The sequence below is a fragment of the Tyto alba genome, unplaced genomic scaffold (genome assembly GCF_018691265.1).
Source record: "Tyto alba isolate M040663 unplaced genomic scaffold, T.alba_DEE_v4.0 Super-Scaffold_38, whole genome shotgun sequence".
Classification (NCBI taxonomy): Eukaryota; Metazoa; Chordata; class Aves; order Strigiformes; family Tytonidae; genus Tyto; species Tyto alba.
In genome coordinates, this window is record NW_024881313.1 from 20,717,809 (window position 1) to 20,731,906 (window position 14,098).

Below are 14,098 nucleotides of genomic sequence, written 5' to 3' on the forward strand. Positions count from 1 at the left end.
AAAGTTGCCAAGCCATATGTCTATATACTTTCAAGGGAAATAAATAGAACCTGCATCTCTTTGTTCAAGCTGAATGAAGTAAAAAAAATCATAGGTTCTCCATTTTTCCTCTGCTGCCACTCATAACATCCAACAATGAGAACAACTGTGAATGCAGGTGGTAGCTCTGAGTAGTTTTGTTCCTGCATCTGCCTGTGCATACTTCCTGAATTTAATCTTTCGGTAACTTAATTTCTTAAAAAAATAACACAATGTGAACAAAACTCTATTTTGCCTTCTGAGATTTCATGAGAGGCAAGTTTTTCTTCTTGTATCCTCATGGTTTAATCCATACTCTCCATTTTGTTCTTCATTCAAAAGGAAGTGGGTAAAATGCTCATGGGAAAAACTGACACCACTCTTCTATAGCTGTCATCTGATGGGAAGAGCAGCCTATTGTGTCTTATGCAGCATACAGACATTTTCCACCACAGCATGATGAAACAGCCTTACCCTCATTACAGTTATTGTCTGTCTAAGGCTTCATACATTAAAAGTAGTCTTCTCGCTTTCATGACATAACTTTTATCTTTTGGATGGGTGATGAGTCATGGGGCTACAGTTATGCTACACCAGTTCCTAATGTTGAAAGGAATGAATATGTTTTCCTTGGGCAGAACGTAAATGGCTTTTCCTTGGCAAATACCATCCAGCCGCATGTGATGATTACTTTTAGTAAGTCTAAACATAATTATGTTGTAACCTGCACTTTGGTTTAGGAGGCAGGGATCACTGTTTATGTACTCTGTAATTACATGCTTTTTACCACAGATATCCTACTGCTACTTGTAACTTACCATATGATTAAATGACCAACATTATCATCAGAGTGAAGTGTGCATTGCATGATATGTCTTCCACAAAGTAGAACAATATTGTAACTTAAGCTCTCATCCCTTTTAAAATTAATTTTTGGTCTAGTTTAGTCTAAAGGCATTTTCTGTTTACTGCCTACGACAGCTCTTCCAGTAGTGATATTTAAGTTCATCAGGTGATTGTTGGAAGACTTAAACAAAATATTTGCAGACTCATTCATTCAGAGTTTCTTTCAGATCATGTAGCATCGCATACTGAATTTATGAAAGGTGACCCAGTCATTTGCAAATTTCTGAAAGACATGAACCACATGTGCTTTCATATGTATTTTACTGAAATGTAGAGACACAAACCCAGTTTCATGCTTTTGTTAGTACATGCTCCCTTGTGCTTCAAGGCACTGGGGTAGAATTTAGTTATTAAAGGTATCTGCCTAGCAGAGCTAATGCTAGCAAATGATAAAGTGTCCAGGCAACCCATTGCAGCATGTGCACCCTACTGGTGACTCCACACTTCAATCTGTTAAAAATGTATTAAGAAAAAGAGCCATGATACTTGTCAGAACTGTATTTACTAAAGGGGTTTGCAGTGACTGCAGGCAAATCAGCTTCCTACTGTTGGCTTTTTATGCCTGTGACAAGTGAACTCTGAACATCACAGCTACATGCCACCAACTGCCCAGCCACGGCCTTTTTCCACACTCCAACTATATGGAACAGATGGGTTATTACAAGTCTGAGATCTTCAGAGGAAAGGATTGATTCCCTTGTGCTCCTAAATCTCCGCATGCACATCTCTCCAACACAGGCTCACACCTGCCAAGGTTCTTTTCCTTAAAGAGGCAACTCACATTCTAAAAATATAGCTTGAATTGGAACCAAAGATTTCTCCATTTTTTCTTTTTATTACCATAAGAGAGATCGTTTACTCTTCCCTTTAGAGCCCTTATTCACACACACAAACACTAATTTTAAAGTTGCAACCATACTGCTGTTACTTTTATTGAAATCTTTGTGTTCAAAATTGAGGCTAGTATGCTTCTCAGGGCAGGAATTTGTCATCAACTGGTTCAAACTGCTACTGAATATTTTTTTTTGCATTCATTCTATTTGGTCAGTTTATTACAACGTTGGACTTGGAACTGTGATACAGCACAGGTCCTTTTCTAACAGGAGGATATGGGAAAGCTTTTTCTGTGATTAGACAAATTAATCTGAAGAGAGAGCGTAATTGTCCAGTTTGATGGTACAGATTTTCCTGACACATTTATGGGACATTTGTTAAGGTACTGTCTTAGAGAAAGTTTCATATTTCTGGAACTGAGTGAATATCTTCCTGTATTAACTGACACTGAGAAAGACATTTTGCTCTTCCCATCCCCATCGTATATTACTAAGTTGCGTATGAATATTTCTCATTAAGGTGTTTAGTATTGAAATTCTGTAAAAACTTAAACATAATAAAGGAACACTTTATCCAGTCAGTATTTACTTTTATCAAAGGGAAGTCAGTCCATTTTCCTACTCGTTTGCAGAAGTTTTGTTTGTGTGCTTTGAAGTACAGATGAATACACCACTTTCATATAATGTAATTTGCTTTAATGGAAACTAATGCAGCAAAAGAGAGGAAACAGAAGGGAATTACTGATGATACCAGAGCTAATGTGGCTTAATTCCCAAACACTAAACACTAAGACTAATACATTCTAGTTTTTCCCCACTTCATTTTTGCCTGTTCTCTGTTTTGTTCTGCTTGTGTTGCTCTAAGTCAGATACTTTCATAGATTCACAGCTGAAGAGTGTAGGCCAAAGTGATAGTGAGGTGATGAGTGGAGAAAGAAGGCAAATAAAGGATGAGCCCAAAATTGGTGGCTTCAGCTTCTAGACACAGTGTGTCATGATTCTGGTTGAGTATTGCTTTCCCTGCTTGCTGCCCATTTCTCTTCAGCTCACCAGCACCACCCCCCCACCTCCCCTGCCCACCCAACCTTTGTCTAGTGCAGTAAGAGTTAGACCAGCAAATTGGTCTTGGTTGGAAATGATTGGGTTGGGTTTTATTTAATTTTGACCAAGGGTAGAGATTCCTCATTCAAAGCATTACCACCACCACCCATACACCCCACACCACGCCACTGCTGGTAGTTCACGAAGGGAGGAAATTGTTTAGTAAGGTCTGATGAGTTGTGTACTCAGTGCTGGTCATCAGGGTGAAGTCATGGAAAGGGGCGGAGCCATCTGCTTTTCCCTTACAATGGTTGCATTAGAGCAGTCCTCTTGGGGAGGATTCAGAGTTGAACTAGAGACCAGGTTAATATGCTTATGTATGCCCAACCTTTAACTGAGAAACACGTGTGAACCTGTTTCTGAATAGGCACACATGACCTTGCTCCCCTGAAACACAAATTGCATATGAACATCTACCAGCTTCTGTCTTGTTGTTTTGAGCTTTATGTTCACTGCTGACCAGTGATGCTTGAGGCAAACCCATACTGCACGCCCTCTCTGAACTCTCTGTCCAGCACGAACAAATACAGTGGGCAAACAAGGAACTGGAGATCATGTAGCTATGTCAGGATTTTAGCAGTAGAAGAACACAGTGTTAAATTTCCTTCTGAAAAATTTCTGATAGCATAAAAAACTTCTTCATTGCATACTATTTCAGTATTTGGTTTTATGTATATATAATTTAATGCCTTCTCTGAAACTTCTCTAATGATGCATGCTAGCCTCTGCGGGCTTCCCTGACATGCTGTAGCATGTTGTTTTACATGGATAAAAATGTGAATTATAGTTTTAGTAGTTTAAGAAGAATTAATATAAGTAATATAATAGCATTGTATAATGGGAGTGGAATTAATCTAGTATCTGATAATCCCAAAATTATATTTCAAATAACACTGATTTACTACAGTAGAAACCAGACATTCAGCAAAGTTTCTTTCTGTTATGCATAAATTTTAATCAGACTTTTTAAAATTTAAAAAATAATCTTTTCCTCTTCTACAACATTGCTTTTTTTGTTGTTGCAAACTTCTATAAAATGAATGACAAACCAGTATGATGACATTTAAACATTAAAAGACTATTTTCCTCAGTTCCACTCAAACTTTTTTATTAATGACAAGAGTTGTTCAGGTACAAGGTTATTTTACCCAGACAGCAGAAGAGACACTTATATCAGAAATAGACTGCAAAATTAGATTTCCCTCCAACAGCTCTATTCAAGCCGCATTTTAGGATTTAGTAGCGCCAAGGTTACTGCAATGACCTAGCTGATGAGATATTCGACCCAAGCAAGATAATCCTCCCTCCAACCTCTTTTCTCTGGTTCTGGCCTGTCTAGGAACCGCACTGGTCTTTGTTTGGCCAGAGCTGAGGCACTTGGGAGGTATCACATGGCGATATCTCACAGAGTAGATACTGTATTTCATGCCTCTGTCCAAGAATTTTCTCTGGGGAAGTATGCACCTGATCGGACAGGAGCTGATACAAGTCATTAGACTCTAAGTAACCTTTGGGTTTGTTTCTCCTGAACTTCAGAGCAATCACAATTTAGAGTCATTAAAAGTATGTGAACAGATACTTCAGTTACAGTTAAATTTACAAGTTGTTTGCAATCCATTACAGTGTCCTTACATACAAGTGCTTCTCTTGCTCCTGTACTCTTCCTACTGATATCTGACAACCTCTTGACAAGGGATGTCTCTTGGCATGTCAGAAGAAAAACCTCTACTGGAAGAGTTTCATGATACATAATCCCCTAAATCCCTTTGCTGGATTGAATAACCCATTCATCAGAATGGGTTACATTCCAAAATATCATATACTTTTCACAACAGACATGAGTAGCAGGGAAACTACAGCAAGCTGGCAGACATATTGGCATTTACTCAATTACATACATTACACGTTCTCAATTTTTCCAGATAATGCTTTCAGTAATAACAAAGCAGCAGGAAAAATCATGGTGAAAATCTAATCTTCTGGCCTTTAAATATCTACATAAAATAACACAGGGGTACAGCCAAGAGTATGAGGATTCTGGCTAGCTTTTCTTTTTTCTCATGCACAGACACACAAGAAGTCCTTATAAGGTTATGCAATTAAGAATCAGTGTTATACTTATGATTTCTGGGACTTAGCTTTTAGATAGCCCACGTTTCAGGACAAAAGAAGAAATGGGCTGGTGCATTCAATACAGTCAAGTAAAAGCAAAGCCAAAAAATATGTATAATCTGTCTCTAATTCATTTTCCCCAGAAGGCTGAAAAAAATTATAAAATAGCATGAGAGATTGGTTCATTTTTACACTAATCGTGAAAGCCCATTAAGGTATTTAACTTTCATGGATTGTCTGAGGGATCTGGAGTTGCTGTTAGCCTTTTGTTTAATTACTCTGTAATCTTCATGCAATTACAGGGATGATAACATTCTTTCACAGACATAACAATAAATTAGCCCTCTGGGGATAAATGACATTACTTAAAGCTTACTTCAGTGAAGTATCAAAGAAATATTAATATGGCTATATAGGACAAGGCATGGAAATAAATGATATTATCTGTTTCTAGAATTCAGGATTCCAGTATATTTTAGGGGCTTAATAGCATAATATATTCTTGAATTTTCTTCATCATGAAATAGTTGGTGGAGGAAAAGCACAGGGAAAACACATTTTAGAATAGTTGCAAAATACACAGTGCAGAGTTTTGTGGGCTGTGCTTTATACAGTTATGCAATAATTGTCAGCTTCACGAAATAAACGTATGAGCAGAACTATTCCTGACATGTTTTATTTCCTCTATGACACATCTTGCCACTTTTCGATCAAATGTAAAAGTGTCTTCTCAGTCCTTTTGTAGTTTAATTCCAGAAACAAGAATAGATCCATCAGGTTTTTACTGCTACTGCTGAAAAGAAAAAAAAGAAAGCATGATGAAAATAAGTGGTATGTCAGAAACAGCGAGATGGAGAACAAGAAATATCTTGAAAATAAAATTTCAGGATATTTCAAGTCAAAATTTCGAAGCTGCTCTCAGCAGCTCCAACTAAAATAATTACAAAATAATATCCTACTGAGCTTTCAACCAAAGTCAAAACTTATAGCTCTGACCTTTCCCAAATGAGGTATCATATATAATCATAAATTGATTAAAAATATTCAGAAAATATACTTTGAAATGGAAAAAAAGTTGCGAAAACTTCACATACAGGGAGAGAATTTTACTGTTTGATGAAGCCTTTTTTACTGGTTAGGTAGCTGATCTGCTTATTCTCAATTCATTTCTATGATGTTGGTTATAATTGTACTAAGGTAAGTTAAATGTGGAATTAAACTGATTTAATAAATATTTCAAGAACATGTTTATACAGTGTCAATCCACAAAAATGTCTTCTAACCTAATGAGAAGGTACATCTGAAGTAGTAATGTTTTATCACCCTGGAGAAGAGTAGCTGCAATAAAAAAGGGCTGAATGTCTCCCTACCACTTAGAAAAATTATATTTATTAAAGAGATGAGCAGAAAGAGTTTTTAAAGTGCGTGGAAGAGTCTTTTATAGGAGAAGTCTAGTTTCTGTAGTCTCATTTACATGTGCAACAAAACATAATTCATACTCTTGTTTGAACAGAGCAGAGGTTTTTGCAAATTAGTTGTTTTGTGTGCTGGTTAATGAATAAAAGGATGTCAGGATTTTATTAGCTGCTAATTCTTAATAAAGCTTTGTTTACAAGAATCTTTCAGAAGTGAATGACTGCATGAGAAACAGTTGCTAAAAGATGGCATTTTCCAGTGGTAGAATAGCTTGTAATTCTCTGACACTTTGAAAACACAGATGCATATCTTGAGTTATGCTTGTGTTCTCTATCTTATAATGATTGATCTCAGCTGATGGCTATATGTGCCTAAGTAACAACACTTAACATTTTCTGGCCTTCCTACAGGGGAAAGTTTGGTTGTTTGTGCTGGAGGCAGGTGAGACCATAGCTTTCCCAAATGATAGCTGTGTTCTCCAGAATCTTACTACAGAAAAAAGTGTATTAGGGATTATCTGTTTCCATAATGAAAGATTTTAATGGTTTGATTTTTGTTTTGGTGGGGTTTTTTTTGGGGGGGGGGGGGTGGTGGGGTGGTTTTGTTGGTTTTATTTTTGGTAGGTGCATATTAGCATGTGGCTGTCAAATAAAAAAGATCTTAGATGGGATGTCTGTGGACTGGGCCCACTAAGCTGGGCTCACTAATAGGTCTGGACCAAGGTATTGGAGTGATTTGAACAAGGGATTGTATGAGACAGTGCACACAGCATGGAGTGGCCCTGAGGGCAGAGGCTGCAGTTCCCTTCCTGCCTTTGGCAAAGCTGTTAATACACTCCAGTAATCTTTACAGAGGGTGCAGATATGTTTCACTAGTTCTTATCACTACCTAAATCTGAGCTTCCTGACTACAAATAGCAATAAACTATACTCTGATTTCGCTATTTAATTTATTTGCAGCTTTCTATTTACAAATGGGACTATCCAGAAACTGATGAAATGGTCTTTAAGGCTAATCGCGTGCATATATGCTGAGATGTTGCTGGGTAGAATGAAATGCTATAATATTTGTCTTAGAATGTGCTAAGTCTGAGAATTATTTTAATTTTTGAAATTACTGTTAGAACCTAACTGTTACAAATATTTATATAAACTCTTATGTCCTACTTCTCAGTCCCTATCTCTCTTCTGTTTTTCCTACTGTCCTGGCAAATAGTAATTTGACAACAGAAATGAATGCACCTTTTTGCATTACCAGTGATCACAGTCAGCAGGCTGGAAAACTCAGAGGAAGAATTTTTGATCCATTTTACAAATTTTTTTCTTTGGCAAGACAGTGTCTCTGGCAGCTGGAGACATCAAGATGGCATATGAATCAATTTTAGGATGCGAGGAGTTTTTAACCCCCATTAAGTTGTGAGCAATTTATCTTTGTCTTGGTCAGTGATGCCCAACTCTGCTTGACAGAAACCAGGCAGAAAACACTTCTTTGGCCCCGCTGCTGGTTATGGCGGGTTTTTTAAACAAGCCCAGGATAAGTCCTTATCATTTCTTTCCTTCTATCGTCATCAGGGATGGGGAAATAGATCCTCAGATGAGGTAGATAACATATCAACAGATCCCATTTTATGTCAGTCGTTCAACAATATATAACTAATAGTTTGGGTGTAAGGTTGCATAAAATGTGGTAAATCTTAATCTTTACAGTAATGTACTTGTTCTGCCCCCGGTTTCCATCAAAAATGGGCAGTATGCTGGGTCTGAGATGGTAAAGATGGAGTATAAGAACTGCTACCTGTTGAGGTAGCTTTGTGGTCATATGAGATACCAACAAATGCCCCAGGGCAGGTCCTCTCAGAAGGCTTTGATTATGAGAAGCAGCCAGAGCTGGGAAGCTCCTGCTAGTTCCTCTGCAGTTTTCTGTCTTGGCTGCACAAACCATTTTCAGAGTGTTTTGGAGGAAAATGAGCAGCAGAAGTTATGTACTCTCACCCTACTTAAGTGAGAAAATAAACAGGGAAAAATTAAAGGAATGATTCCTCTACACAACAAGATATTTCAGGGTGTGTGTGAGAGTGTATTGTTACATCTCTACAAAGCTTGTTGCATATGTGAGTATAGAAGCTGAAATCATGGCTTTCCCTCGAGTGATCAGGGTTGGAACCTGTCATTTTAGGGAAACTACTTTCCTCTGGTTCTATCTTTCAGAAGCTGCTCTGCTATTTCCCCTCTAGTTTATATGCTGCAAAGGCGCTTGAGTAAACCCATACTGAAATGTGCGCTCAAATGGCAGCTCTGCCCTTGCCAAGTGACAGTCTCTCTCATGCAAAACCTTTCATTGTTCAGCCGCTGCTGGCACACAGTTTCTTTTCCAGCTAAGTAACCACAGCTTGTTGTATTACTAAGAGTTTTAACATATGGTTTTACTTAACATTAGCAGCCTGATAATAAAATTAACAGGGTTTTTTACCCAAAGCAGTCTTATTTCTTTCTATATTTAATATTTTGTATGAGATGGTTAGATTTGCTCTTTGTTTTGAGCTCCAAGTTCTTGTACCACTCTGTTCATTTGGATTTTGTTAAATGCATGCTTTTTCATTTGGTCTTAAATTCCAGGTACCACCTTTTCACTTCTCTTATCTGGAATTAAGCTGTCTCAAGAAAAAGGTATATCATACGTCTTTTGCTTCCCTATGAGTCAACATCTTCAGGCATATTGTATGGCAGAAAAAGCCATCTCTTGGGACTCTCTGACACACTTCAGATAACATCAACCATTGTGGAAGGGGAGCAGTTTAAAACCTTTAAAACATGTCAGGCTTTGTAGATCATAAAAGTAATATTGATGTCTGTACCTGAAATATGAATGCTGCTATACAAAAGGTACATGAGCCAACTTGTACCATGATGGCAAAACCACCTGATAGGTAAAGTTGGTTTATGGAGTTTTGGTGGAACTTACCTGCCATTCAGTCAAGCTCTCAAATTCTACATAACATGGAAAGAAGGGAAAGATAATTACCGGGGGTTTTGAGGCCTGTGCCAAACTGCTTATTGGCAGCTATACAAAGAGGTTTTCAGCATTTGTATTCTTCTCAAATATATTGTTTGCTATTTCAGGTTGAAAGAAGTATTGATTTGGGTGTTTATTTTCCAATAAAGATCATTTTGGAGAATACGCAAAATTTTATATGCTTTTTATGAAAGCAATGTCATGGCTATTTGAAGGAGTAATTCCACATCAACTTATTTCATTGCTGTTATTTAGTGCCATTAGATTTTTTGGTTTTCAGTAGACCCTGATTCTTTTTCTCCAGATCATTTTCTTTTTACCAGAACGTTCTTCCCTTTTTAGAAGACAAAAAGTATTTTATAGTGGGAGTGACCTGACCTGGGCAAGAACTAACAATTCCTGAGGGTAAGACTGGTACATTAAGTGAGGTTTCAGCTGCAACTTTCTACCTATCTTCTACTAGAAAATCAGTAATTTAAAAATTGAAAAACTCTTAACAAGATACTAGAAATTCCAGTCATTCAGGTAAATAATGTTATTGTTGTGTATTAGGTAAAATACTTGATATATAAAATAAAACATGAAACAGGTAATATATAAAACAAGTAAAATATTAGATTAAGTCTTGGGTTGTATTAGGAGTCTGTGGCAAGTTTTTGGTAGCGGGGTGGCTGCCTCTATAGAAGGAAGTGAGGGGCTGCCCCATGTCAGACAGAGACGGTTCCAGCCAGCTTCAATGGACCCACTGCAGGACACAGCTGAGCCCATCAGCCAAGCTGGTGGCACCTCTGGGAAAATGTGTTTAAGAAAGGGTAAAATATGTTGCACTGCAGTATCAAGAGTGAGTGACAAAGCATGAGAAGGAACCCTGTGAACACCAAGGGGAGAGAAGGAGGAGGAGGAGGTCATCCAGGCACCAAAGCATCTGTGGAGGAGACCAGGCTGGAACAGGTATTCCCTGCAGCCCATGGAAGAGCTCACTCCGAAGCAGATACCCACGCTGCAGCGTGTGGAGGACCCCACACTGGAAATGTGGAAATGTCCTGAAGGAACCATGACCTGCGAAGGACCCATGCTGGAGCAGGTTTACCCCGAAGGACCACAGCCCATGTGAGGGGCCTATACTGCAGCAGGGAAAAATATGAGGAAGAAAGAGGGACAGAGATGAAGTGTTATGAACAACCAACATTCCCCATCCCCCTGCACTGCTCAGTGGGGAGGAAGAGATGGAGAAGTTGGATATGAAAGAGTGACATTGAGTCTTGGAAAAAGGGAGGGGTGGGCAGAAGGTGTTGTTTTAATTTCTCTTCATTTCTTACTATCCAAACCTATTTATCTGGCAATTAACTAAATTAATTTTCCCCGAGTCAATTCTGTTTTGCCCATGGCAAGTGTTCTCCCTGCCTATATCTGGACCTACAAGTTTTTTCATCTTATATTGTCCCCCTGTCCCACTGATAAAGGAGAGTGAGAGAGCAGCTGGGTGGGGGTGTGGCATCTGTCAAAGGTCAACCCACCACATAAAGACTGAACTGTCATAACAGATCTGAAGAAGTACTAAGCATCTAAAAAATATATTCTCAAAATGGAACCTACTCATCACAAGCACATAGAAGTATAATTCATTTATACCCTGTATTCAGTATGATGCTTTTAAGATATGACCAGTTGTTTCAGATATTTAAAAATAAATCACACATGAAATTATAAACTGGGTTTTGTTCTAATTCTTCTAATTCAGCTGAATGCTAAAGCGCAAAAGTGATTTATTATAATGTCACTTATGTAAAATCAGGCTCCGGTTTCTGTAACTTTTTCATGCAGGATTGTAGAAGGGATAGGATAGTTATCAACCTAAATGTTTCATTTTTATGTTGCCTGCATATCTCATAGACTATCATATCTTTATACATGCACAGTAACAACTTCAAAGGACTCATTGCCTGTGCTGCTTTGAACATGTATTATGTTATTCTGCACACCTAGCAAACATTGTTGAAAAACTTTCTAAGTGGTATTGAGTTTGTGCATAGCTAGGACTAGAAAAAAGAATCCACAGAAAGTTTATGTGCAGATTGTTGTAATCCTGTATGTTAAATCTTATATATAAATCTAATATGTTAAAATGCAATTGATATGAAGTATATTTTGGAATGGATAAATTCAGATGTAAAATGCATTTTTAAATCAAAACAGGGTCCTGAATAAAGTGGAAGTGGGTTTTCTTACTTACATGGCTTTAGTATTAGTTAATCCTCAGTTTTAGTTAGGTTTATGTATGCATATATAACTTACAAAATGCTGAGCTCTCTTTCCATTGTGTTCATTCCAGTACTTAGGAGCATATTATGCTTCTAGGTATAGTACTTGTGAAGAGTTTTGGGAAAGAGCTCTACCAACCCCTCCCATAAAGGATAGATTAAATGATTCAAGAAATTGCAGGCCTGAAAAATTGTTCCTTGACTAAATGAATCAACCATGGGAATTTACCACTGTCAGAAAATTAGGTCACAGATAGTATAAGCCAATTTTCTGTGGAAGTCCATTCAGGAATCAGTTAATTTTACATTTGCTGGTTTCTTTATGTTGTAGTGGCAATGATAAAACGTCCATGCTCAACAGTGCCTTCAGCCTTTGAATCTCTGGGATGATTTGAAATGACTTTGTGTTTCTTTTCAAGTTGTTCCAACGCATGACTGGAGTTCTCATTAGAATGATCTTCATGCAAGGCCTGCCTCTTTCCCAGCTATCATCCACCTCCTGCTTTCCATTTTTGTCTAAAGTAAAGCTGCATCCGGAAAACACTTGGAAATACGCTCTGTGATTACTAATTACCTGGACTGATTTGCTTAGTTATGTGTTCCCATACAATTAAGTCCTTTCTTTTCCTATTGTATCTGTCTCATTATTAGTTATAATGGTGACATTTATACTGTAAATGGGATGAAAGCATGAAAGAGAAACTGTGTGTAAGGACAGGACCATTGTGCAAGGGATGAATAAGTACTGAAGTATTAGTGCTAATTGTAATACATGAATATGGATTGAAAGGTTTTGTTTATATTGTCTTCACAATATTTTTGAATGGTTTCAAGGTTATAGACCTACCCAATATTGTGTTAAAATATGCATGCAGATGACCACAGGGATAATAAGAGGCACAAATATTCTATGAAATGATATGTATTTAAAATTTCTAAATAAGCATTAGGGAATACTTCTCAAGGGAATTACATTTTAGAAGCAGACAGCAATAAATAGGAAATAATGAAAATGCATTCCAGGGACTATACTTTGGCAGGACTGTTGGCTATCCTAAAATGAGAAGTAATAGAGTAAAATTGCAGCCACGACTGTATATTCTGAAAGTTCAGGTTTATACGTGGCTTTTAAATATGTGGGGGCAGATTTTTTTTTTTTAATTGATGTTTATCTCTGCCTATCAATTCACAAAAGAGAAACGTGATATTTAGATATTTAACTGAAAGAATCTCCCCTTCATCTCCCCGCCAACCCCCCCCCTCCCCCCCCAAAAAAAAGACAGTTGTAGTTTAGTCCTAAGAATTAATTTAGTAGTTAGGAGGCATCCAGATATTAAAATACTGTATCATTTGAATGCAGCATAGGTGTGTTTTAAGTGAAGCAAAAGCATCTAAGTGCCTAGCTCACCCCTTTGTTAATGCCAAATGTTTTCAACTGAATCTTTTGTTGTGTTTTCTTTACAACTGGCTTTTTCTTAGGTCTCCCATCATCTCCACTTGAATTAACTTCATGGTACTTTATCTTAAATGCTAGCAGTTATGGAGGAAAATTATTCCAAAGAACCACCTTTTTTCTTTGTTTTTTTATATCATCTTACGGCTTCTCAAACTAGTTCCATGAACAGTTAGCAAACATTTACCAACATGTTTCGGGAGAGGATGGGAGTAGAAGGATACCTAAAGCACTCCAGAAACTTGTTATCTTTTTGATGCTCTCTGAGATTTTCCGTATCATATTAAATAAGCCTTTTAACAAATCTATCTCATCTCACAGTGGCTAGGATGGAGATGCTGTTGTTAAGAAAGTGGGCTTGCACACTAGTAGTTTTTAATATCATATATTAGCTGGAGTTGGCTGCAGAATGGTATTTCTACCTTGAGGGTAATTCCAGCTGGTCAGGTTCGTGTTTAGTTCTGGAATTTCACGACCATATTTTAGCTATAGATTTATATGCTCCTTCATTTTGTGTTGTATTGCAATTCTAAATGTAAGAAGAAAGGATCCCTTGGGCTTGACATAAAAGGGGTTGTGGAGAAAGAAAGACTCTCAATACAACTGAAGAAGGAAAAGAAAATGCAAGCCAATGTAAATACTGTTGCGGTAGTTACTATCATTTGCCAGTAAAGAATTTAATTTCTGTGAAAAGTCTTCCAAATAATTTTTTTTCTATTATAAAATTTTCAGTCAGATCTAATATTCTTGGTTTTGGGGTGCTGTTGGAATACACTTCATTAAATCAATGGAAGGAATAAAACCAAACACTTCAGCATAAGGCACCATCTGGTAAACACTTTGATGGGAGAGGTAATGTGCAAACATTAGTTTTGAGTATCTGCCTGTAGGTCCAAACAACTTAAAGTTTCCTAGTGGTGACCAGCAAGGCAAAGGCTAAAATAAATCTTAAGAGAAGACTTACTCTAGGGCAGTGGGAGTTTTTA

At 37.4% G+C, this 14,098-nt stretch overlaps 1 protein-coding gene across 1 annotated transcript in view; it reads left to right on the top strand.

Annotated features, from left to right (window-relative positions):
• The window catches only part of PLXDC2 (plexin domain containing 2), a 272,142-nt gene that overhangs the window by 181,007 nt on the left and 77,037 nt on the right, over nucleotides 1–14,098 (top strand). The window lies entirely within an intron of this gene.